The sequence below is a fragment of the Sceloporus occidentalis genome, unplaced genomic scaffold (assembly GCF_023333645.1).
Source record: "Sceloporus occidentalis isolate IW3139 unplaced genomic scaffold, rSceOcc1.0.p SCAF_8, whole genome shotgun sequence".
In the NCBI taxonomy this organism is placed as follows: Eukaryota; Metazoa; Chordata; class Lepidosauria; order Squamata; family Phrynosomatidae; genus Sceloporus; species Sceloporus occidentalis.
Genome location: NW_028316988.1, coordinates 41,349,067 through 41,359,224, shown reverse-complemented (window position 1 = coordinate 41,359,224; position 10,158 = coordinate 41,349,067). Strand labels below are relative to the sequence as shown.

Sequence of the window (10,158 nt, the reverse complement as noted above, 5' to 3'; positions counted from 1 at the left end):
TGGAGCAAAATTGGTTCTGTCCATCAAAGCGACCTTTCCATGAAGAAAATAGTCCTTCAGAAGAAGAAAAACAGGCTCTAAGGGAAATTCAGAGAAGAACAGAAAAGGGGGGAACAACCATGGAAAAAGCTGACAGAAGAGGCAGAGATGCATCAGAAGAAGGCGTTAGACCCCATTAAAGCAAAAACCAGCCTTATGCTCGTCTCAGCCTCTTTCCAGCCAACGGGTTTGAATTGGAGCAGGGTCCGCCTCCTCTTCCTCCTCCTTCTCTCCTCCTTTCTTCCCTCCCTCCATCCTTCCCAGTCTCTCTTTCCTCTTCTGCCCGAAGAGATTTCCATCATGGCTCCGGGGGCCAAAGGGGGCTCTCCTTTTGGGGGGCTGATGGAGGGACCCCGAAGGGCCTCTCATTGCTGCTGATTCAAAGGGATTTGGGAGGTTTCCCTGCAAGATGCCATTCCTGGATTTCTTCTGGGCTTGCTTCAGGAGGGCCAAGGTAAGGAAGGAAAGACCGTTCCCCCATCAGACTCTTTGGGCTGCACACTTTTTGACAGATCAGGGGCACATTTGGATGCCTGAGGATGTATTTGGGGTCTCTGACTCCCTTCGGCTTTGCATCCCCTCCTTAGTTGCAAGCGCCTCTGCTTTGTCTTTCTGACAGAGCAAACCCAGCAGAAGGAAAACTCTCCCCGTTAACTCTCCATCGCTGAGCCTTTCAACTTCTCTTTCCTATATATATATATATCTGTTTTGTCGAGACAGCTGCTTTGCATTACTTATGTTTTATTCGGTCAAGATTTGAAAAAGGGGGATACAAAAAGTATGTTTAAAAGATGCAATAGTCAACTGCAAAGTGACAGTTGCAAACGCATCCCTTTGCCGCCTTGTGTTTCGATGGGGCTTTGCAGCACTTCTTCTTCTTTCCGCCACTGGCCTTTGAGGGCAAAGCGCTTTGGGGAAAGAGGGCTTTTTAAGCAAAGCCTGATGGCCATCTGTCAAGGAGGGGTTTTTGTGTGCTTTGAGTGTGAGTTCCTGCATGGATACCCACTGCGTGCCACACCGGACACAAAGGGCCCGCGTCACGGACACTTGCCATATAAATAGCTTTGCTCAGGACCCGTCTTTGCTGGTGTAGACCACCTCCAGCCACCCAGTAATGCTTTTGGGACTGATCTTTCGAAGCGACTTGGTGTGTCCAATGTGAACCTAACCCCAACATCTTGAGACTCCCTGCGCCGGAGCCAAGATGAAGGAGAAGCTGACCGAGAGGAGATCCCAGATGGAGAGCATTGAGGCCAGGAAGGAAGACGATCAGCCAACAAAGGTGAGGAGGAAGAAGAGGTCCGAGGAACGCAAAGGCAATCTAGAAGAAATCCAACAAGAGGAGAATAAAGACTTTGAGTTATGGATAAGATGGGCCTGGGTCAAAGAGCAAACGGCGTCCAAGAAATGGATGATCTCTTACCATGCAGAGACACCAACGCTGCAGCGTCAACCACAGTCACCTGAGAACATCTAAACAATGAGAACTGTTGCCGCCTCGATCTTATAGGAGAGGCGGGATAAGAATAAAATTGTATTTATTTATTTATTTATTTATTTATTTATTTATTTATTTTAATTGCATTTTCTGTTTCTGGTCTTAGTTCAGATGGAAGGGAGGAGGGCTCCTCTCCCTTTTTGGCCCTGTGGTCAAAGCCGAGGAACTTTCATGTCCATTTGCAACGAAAGACATTTACTTCAAACCCAGCTTCTCGAATCCAGAAGGCCTAGGACTAACATCTTCCATTCCTTTTTCTTGTTTGATCGGTGAAGAAGAAGCCAGGGTGACTTCAAAAGCTTGCAACATGCAAGGGTACGTTTTGGTTGGCCCGATGTTAATAATAATAATAATAATAATAATAATAATAATAATAATAATATAATTTTTGGGATGTTATGGGATTTGCTATATGGCCAACATGGCTACCCCCGGGATGTTTTTGAGGTTGACTATTTGAAAGACCAGACAACATGGGGACTGCGAGGGAGACGTTGCATCAGAACATGCTGAGCTGAAAGCCTATGGGTTATGTTTTTAAGTCAATAGCTAATGTGAAAATCAGGGGAAAACAAAAAAGAAGAAACACGCAGCTTTTGTGGTTGTTGTCATCAATATATAACTTCTTTTTAGAAAGAGGTGGAAATGAGAGAGGGAACAACTACCGGAAAGACCAAATCCACGCTGAGTACAAAGACCTTCATGCAAGCAAAGCCGACTGAAAGGCGGAGGCACATCGGGTGGCATCCATTGGAACAGTTTTGCTTTGGGGCCACAACAAACTAGAATTTGCAGAGACCCATAGCATTGAGCCCTGGTGGTTCAACCAGTCGCCAAACTGGATCGTTCCTGCAGTGCGGATGCAGCCCCAGGGAGGAAAATCTAGGGACGAATGGCATGGAGAAAGAGAACTGGGTTTGTCTGTGCTAGGTAGGGGATGATAGGAGTTGCAGTCCAAAACCTTAAGGTGTTTGAAGCTTCAGTGCTCCCTGTCCCATTCGCAATGGAAGCTTAGGAGTTTATCAGCATTAAAGAGAGATTAAAGCGTGTTTAAAGCGTCCGGCAAATGAAGCGGAGATGTCACATAATGGCGCAAATGGTTATCACACGCAAAGTGACATTGGGAATGCATTGTGGCTGAAATCTCGAAAGTAAAGAGGTGTGCACCAATGCTTCTTTGTGACCACTTTAATGTCAGGTTTTGTGTGACGTTGTGTGAAACTGTGATGTGTAATTACGCGGTTTTTCCGGGAAGTTCATGGGATAAAGTCCCGATCGCCTTCGTGTGATAAACTCCTTGCACCAGGAAAGAAAGCCCAGAGTTGCACAATTTCTTTAATAGGACCGACCAAAATGGCACACAAGTGTCGGTCTTGGACTTCTCCAGAACTAACTGATTCCTAACAAAAGATACAGAAATAGGGGATGGAAGGAAGGCAGAGGACCAGAATAACCTCTTATTAAAACTGTGGCCTTTTGCCCCTTAATTTTGGTGCCTCTAAGCCTGAAGCTGAGTTTTGCAGACCTCGAAATCTATCATACTTCTTCTGTGGCCCTTGGCATAGTGTTTATAAACTCACTCTCCAACTGTTTAAGTTTTTTCCCTTCTCCAGCACACATTTCTTTTCCTTTTTGCCTCTCCAAAAGTGTTAACTTGGGTATTTTGTGTGGAGAGTTATTGCATATACTCATCTATAAGTCTAGACATATTAGTCCAAAAATCGACCCCCCCAAAAAACCTAGGTCGACTTATCCATGCGTCAAAGTGGGGGGTAAAGTGGGTTCTCAACACCTGCCAGAAATTTGGGGGCAAATCTGGCCTCCTGTTGCTGACTAGTTGCTGACTTTGAAGGCAGAAATCAGAAAAGTGTGAGGGTGAGACCTTTCCACAGAAGGCATGGAGGCCCTTTGCAAAGTGGCCATGCATTTTAGTGAGCCCCCCTCCTCCAAATCTGCCCCGAATCCCACCTGACTGGGACTTTCAGATCAGGCTTGCTTTCTGGGGTTCCTCTGCCATCACTGCACATGAGTCTTGGTTTGGTTTGGTTTTTACTGCAGCACATGAGTTTGGAAGCTCCTTCCCTTGCGGCATCTTCATTCCCCGGACAGGAAGGAGGGTCCCGATGGCCGTGGGAAAGTGGCAATTCATTAGGATATATGGCATTCCTCAACTTCTCCAAGGCCTCTGGAGACCCTGAGCGTGGAAAGGAGGAGTGCTAGAGGTCTTCGGAAGGATCCCACGCAAGGCCTCTTCAAGGCTTATTCCCAGTGCGCCCAGGGGTGCATTTCTCTCTCCGTCGCATGGGAGAAATAGTCTACAGGGCAACCTTTGTCCTTCCAGTCATTTTGTGCAATAGACTATATGCAGCATCCCCCAACGGTCCTGCTTTGGGAGAGACAGTCCTGGTCATCCCACTTTTACAGATGAGTTTAAATTGTCCCAGTTTCTCTCTCGCTCTCATTCTTGTCCTCAGCTGCAAAATGAGTCCAGAGCTCACAAGTAGTTTGAACTCAGATGTGGGATGAAAAGTATACTTGCCCATTGAAAGACAGCCCTCCATCACCATGGATTCTTCATCCACAGATTCAAACATCCATGGCTTGGAAATGCTTTCAAGATATATCAGTTTCAAAAAACCAACCTTGCTTTCGCCGTGCCGTTATTTTTAATGGGATTTCAGTATCCATGGGGGATTCCTGGAGCCAAACCCCAATGGACACCAATTGCCCACCGTGCCCTCCAAGTGTCCGGATTCGGCAGGGACGGTCCTCATTAATCCTCTGCCATCCCACTTTCCCAGCTTTGCCTTTAAAGTGTCCCAGTATCTCTCATCCTCCCGCTTTCCCCTTTTGTCCTTGGCTTCCTTTTGTTGCTGCAAACTGAGCTGGGAATGCAGAAGTAGTTGGCACTGAGCTTATCATGGAAAGGATCAGACCTTGCCCTTCCCAGTTGGCTCTGGCAAAACTGCTGCACTGTCTTCTTGTCTATTCTTCCCCATTAATAATGCCTCCCCTTGGCCACTCAGTGCCTCCCAGTTTCCGTCTGTGGCATAGCGCCACTCTCATCTGGTGCCCAAATGCCGCTGCATCCTGGCAAATGCTTTTCCTCCTCTCCGGCCCCTTTGTGCCAGGACTGGAGAGGCCTCTGTTTTGGCTCTGAGCCTGGCATTTAAAAAGGTTTCCCTGCGCAAACCCTGCCTCCTGCTGTGGCAGCTTTTGAGATCTGGAAGCAGCAGCCAGACAAATGCCACCCTCCCTTCCCTTCCTTCCTGCCCTGGGACACAAAATGACCTTCTGCATGGACTATGGCCACCAACCGGCCGGACGCCTTGACCCTCAAAGGGACCCCATGTTACTTCAATGAAGAAGGCGGCTTGGAAAGCAGGGAGGGAAGAAGTTCGCGGAGAGGAGGAGGAAAGGACTTTCTCCTTGAATTTGGGAGGGCCTTCTCTAGTGAAAATCTTGGCTCAGCTGCAGGACACTTTGCCTGATCTGCTTATCTTTTTGTATGATGGAGACAGTGGTTATGGGGCTACGGCTTCAGGATCTTTCAATTAGCAAGCCTTCAACTGCCCCTTCCCTTTTGTCTGAAACCAGGCATGGAACAGAACTGCCTTATATTGATATACTATTGTGAGTGCCTTCGTTCATAGCGCAAAGTGCTTTGCTTTTGTGCAGGCCATTAAGAACCATCCACTTTACAAAAGGCCTGCTCCTGGTTAAGACAGAAGACTGTCGGAAGGGATGCGTTGATAGAGATCATCCTGTATTTTTGAACTTTCCTTGGAGGTTCAGTTATGGAGACTGTCACGGCCTCAATGCCGCCGGCCATCAGAATAGAATACACGGGATGGTCAGTCCGTTTGAGCCGACCTCCACCTGCGGCTTGGAGTCTCGTCCTTTGGAGGTTTTTAAGCAGAGGCTGGATGGCCATTTGTCACAGGGATGGCTTTGATTGAGAGTTCCTGCATGGCAGAAAGGGGTTGGGTTGGAGGGCCTTTGGGGGTCCCTTCCAAATCTATGATTTCTGGGTGTCTGTGCTCTGGGTGCAAACAACCCCACAGCTATTGATATTGGCAGCGCACTGGCCACTTTCCACACTTAAAAGAAGCACATCACAGACAGTTGCTTTCTTCCAAATTTTATCCTCAATTATAATATATAATATAATATAATATAATAAAGCATGCATGCGCGCGCACACGCACACACACACACACATATATATGTACATTCCTTTCTGACTTCTAATCAACGTTTAAAGTCTGCTTCACTTTAAAGACACACGGCTGACAGCCATTCCATCTGCCAACTGTCAACTGTCAACTGTCAATCAAAAGATGTTTTTCTCTTGTTTAAAGATATGTTAAACCAACAATCCCCTTCAAAATACCTAAACGGAATAGTATTTTAGCTGTAAAATAGAGAAGCAAAAATACTCTTAACGGTAACCTGAAATATTAAACCTCACCATCCCTAAAAACACTTTTTAGAGTCCTGATTTCTAAAGCCTGGTTCGCGTAATTTTCACAAACGAAGATATGATCAGTTGTGAAATCCTATCTGGCCAGGTCTGGCGTATTTGAACGTATTAAGCAGCTCAGACGTCAGTTGAAAAAGCATCTTAATCTGAAGATGTTCGGTCCGGAGTGTGTTTAGATTTAGAAATATCTCTGAATTTTGTTTTTAAGGCCTTTCTGATGGAGGCTCATCATTTCCTTTTCTAGCTTCCAGCCTTTGTCCATCATCACTTCACTAAATGCATGGAAAACCTTGCATTTTCTAACTTTTGTTTTGTGGCATCCTGTTTGCATTTTCTCTAAGCGGACAGTAGAATATGGGTCATTTATACAGTTCAGGGGTGAATTCCTTCCGTTTACTAGCACTTTCTTTGGTGGCCTTTGAAAGAACCAAATGCGATGCAATGTCCATCCATGTATATATAACAATGTCTGCATGTTGATAGCATGGATATCCCTAGTAGCTTAAATTACTCAGTGGGATAAACTGTACTTTAAGAAAACTGTTATCTCGGGCAACCAGAACTAGGAAAAGTTACTTTTGGGGTTTTGTTTTTGAGTACAGACCCCAAAACTGCCCATCCAGCATGAAATGAGATATTGGGAACTTCAAAAACAGTAACTGCTCCAAGCTTTAGTTTCAAGTATATAGCTCCACATTCTTTAGGATGGCTATATATGCTAAAAGAGAAGATCAGATGGTTCCGCATATAAGACTTGGTTTGCAAGTGATAAGAAACAATTCTGCATTCATTCCCTGCAGTTGTTCCACCAAAATGGATGAGAGATGGATGGACACAAATGCCTCTTTGCTCAAGTTTCGTCTTGTGTGGGATTTGGATGGGAAATACATGATTTAGGTGCCCAGGATGGGTTAGTTTGGTGAAAGCTTCAGGCTGGGAGTCCTTAGTCCTCTATGTGACTTCTCTATTCCTTAGGGCAGAATGGATATCTTGGAGTGGGTTGTATATGTGGAAAAGGATCCATATCTTATTATAGAGAGATAAAAGGTTTTTTATTTTATCTCAGGGCATGGATAGCATTTGCCAGGAGCAAATTATTATTATGCCTGTGTTTTCATGTGCAGATGTCAAAAAATAAGTGACATTTGAAAAGAAAAGAAAAGAAACGCAGCAGCAAAACAAAAGCCAAAGCTGCCTCCATTGATGCTCACAGCCAATGGACAGCCCAATGGTCAACTGCCAACGGTCAACTGCACTGTCCATCCAAATATTTCTTCTGTTGTTTAAAGATAAAGTACACCAATATTATGCTACACACACACACACAAATATACTATTCTGCCTTGTAGACCGTAGTGAGCTAAATAACTTAATGGTTGTTGTTGTTTCTGTTTTTCAGTGCTTGACGTTGCTGGAAGGCAAAGGCGATGTGGGTAAGTCTCCTCTTTCCTTTTCTTCCTCCATCCTTTGGGTCCTTAAGGCAAAATAAACACCAGACGACATGAGACGATAGACTCAGAGAAGCCTGGATTTTGCAGAAGTGACATGCTTGAAATCCATTTGGCCATTTGTTTTCTACAATTTGCTGAGCAAATCTGTGCATGCCTACTTAGAGGCAACTCCTACTAAGTTACACGGGGGATTTACTCCCAGGTCGGTGTGTGTAGGGCTCCGATAGTTGGCCTTCGGTAGCCCTGGAGAAGGAGTCAGGAGCCAAATGAAACGCTGACTCTCCACATTGGCTACTTAAAGTCCTTCTCGCGTATGAGACCTGCTTTTACGGGTTTTGGCTTTTTTGCAATGGCATAAGATCGTATACATATCTGATTGCCCAAAGTGGAATATTTGTCACGCTGGGTTTTGCGTTGCAACAACAATTTCCTTTTGGTTTGGAAAGAAAGTATGAAATGATCAGATGCATTCACTGTCGCTTTTCTGTTGTATGGAAAGTGGGGCTTGCAATGGTTGCATGCGTATGTTTGGGAAAATGCTGCCGCTTTGGGATCAAGAGAGGAGACAAAGCAGTTTTAAAAGGGCGCTCGTAAATGACATCTTAGCTGAGGAATGCTTTATTCCAAAAGGGATATTCCAAAATATCAACCGATACGAAACGGATCGTCTGCGTCTGCAGAGGACCATAATCTGTCCTGCATTCCTTTGCAAAGAAATGGATGCTAAGTTCTCTTCTGGCTCCTCTTTCAGAGGCAGCTGGCTTGTTCTTTCCATAGGAAGATCTTGGCATTATCATTGCTGGTTGTTATTGCTATGTGTTGCTTCTTTCTTGGAGTATAAAGGTGGAAGATACCCCAAGGATCATCTATTGACTAGAGCTTTCTACCAATGAGCGTTTGGGTTCATCCAGTCCAGGGCTGTTGACTCAGTGGCTCTCCATCATGGTTTCAGGCAGCCTTCCTTGCAAGGCATCCCTGGCAATCCTCTCCAAGTATTAACCTTGCTTGGCTTCTGAAAACCGATGAAATTTGGTACATTCAAGGTGGGGCGGGGGTCGCGGGGTATAGCTTTAGGGGAAGCCCAAAATAAGGGCACTGCAATAACTTAAACGTTCTGCTGAAATGCAGTTTTGGCATCCAGAGAAAAAAGGCAGGCAAAGTTCCCGAGGGAATGCAAACACAGCAAAGAGAAGAGTTTGGGGTGTGAATGATTTTCAACATCTCACTCCTTGCAATGCTAGAAATTGGGGGACCGGAGGAAAAATTCCTGGGGAGGGCAGAATTCTTATTTGGGAAGTCAGACCCTTCATTTTGGGCCCCTGCCCCCCTCCTCCCCATAGTTACTCAGCAGTGGCCCTACAGCGGCTGCTACTCAGCATAGTGTCCAAACTGTGAGGACCCTTGGAGTGGGGTGCAATGGCAACATGCAAAGTTCAGGGACATTTACGCATGCCATTATTTGCAGACTTGTCCCCATTTGGAGAATTGCCATGAAGCCGGGAAACGTTATTGAGAGAGGTGTCCTATGAGGTGCCCATCTCCCGGCTTGCAAGGAAATCACAAAGCTGGTCTGCTTTCCCCAGAAGAGGGCATGGTTTCTCCACTTTCCATTTGTCTAGTCTCTGCTTTCTGTTCCCTGGTTCGCCTTTCTTTCTTCCTTCTGCCATTTCCAGAGAAGTCCCATCCAAGACCAAGGGTTGCATGTTATCCAATCCCACCCGAAGCCTCTGTCCCTTCGCTTCCTTTTCCTCCATGATACTAACCAAACTTCCAGTCTATTGTTTGGGAAGTAAACAAGGGTTTTTAAACCTTGGGAGGACCACTGCTGGCTGGTTCTTTGCAGGGAAAGTGGCTTCTTTGAAGGGCTGGCCTTTTCTTCCTTGCCAGAGGAGGTTTATGCCTGGATTATCATTCCTCCCATTGACCTGCCTTTCTACCCTCCCAGCAAAGATAAATATGGATCTTTTCATCATCACAAATGTCTGGCTTGTAGGCAGCCCACTTTGTAATACGAGGTCCGCTTGGCCCCCGGTTCCGATCTCTGGCCTTATTCCACCAAAGCCCTGATTTCAGATCCATCCAAAATTACATGGTGATATAGAGTTGGGTCGGAATGCATTTTAAGAGCAGTTGTCGTTGCTCCTTTCCTCACTGGTTCACGGCCAAAATCCACACAACGGCAATACCTTCCATGGACCAAGGCAAATGCACAAAACGCCTGATGCATGCTTTCCAAGTTCCACTGGTTCTCCATCATGGAAAGGTGTTAAAGACCATACAGGAGAAATATATGACGATCCTATTAGTCATAGGCCTTCTGTTTGGTCAAGAGTGGCCTCTGCCTGCATGGATATCCTTCCATGCCATCTTAAGTGAGAACCGCAAATGGAGGCTTGTGACTCCGACGTTGTCATGAGACGGTGCTATTTTGGTTTGGGGGGATTTTCAGAAGGGACGTGAGGGGTGTTTCTTGCTACATTGGTCTGGGTTGGGAAAGGGAAGAAAGCTGGAGAAATGGGTTTTGGTTTCTGAGAATCAAGGCCTGGGAAGCACTATGCCATGTTACCCTCCCTTTGGCCAGAGGAAATCTCCCGCCTTGGTTCCTCTCTGTGGTCAGCCATGCGCTCCCGCGGCCTCTCTCCGGCCATGAGTCACCTGGCGGCTGACTTTCTCCTTGTTAAAAATAA

General features: G+C 46.0%; 1 protein-coding gene across 1 annotated transcript in view; it reads left to right on the top strand.

Moving 5' to 3' along the window:
• The first annotated feature begins 467 nt into the window (after positions 1-467).
• Positions 468-10,158, top strand: part of STARD8 (StAR related lipid transfer domain containing 8) — a 46,871-nt gene continuing 37,180 nt past the window's right edge. The window contains exons 1-2 of the mRNA XM_089536378.1: positions 468-493; positions 7,420-7,453. The gene's annotated coding sequence lies outside the window, so the exon portion shown is untranslated. The remainder of the gene's footprint in view (positions 494-7,419; positions 7,454-10,158) is intronic.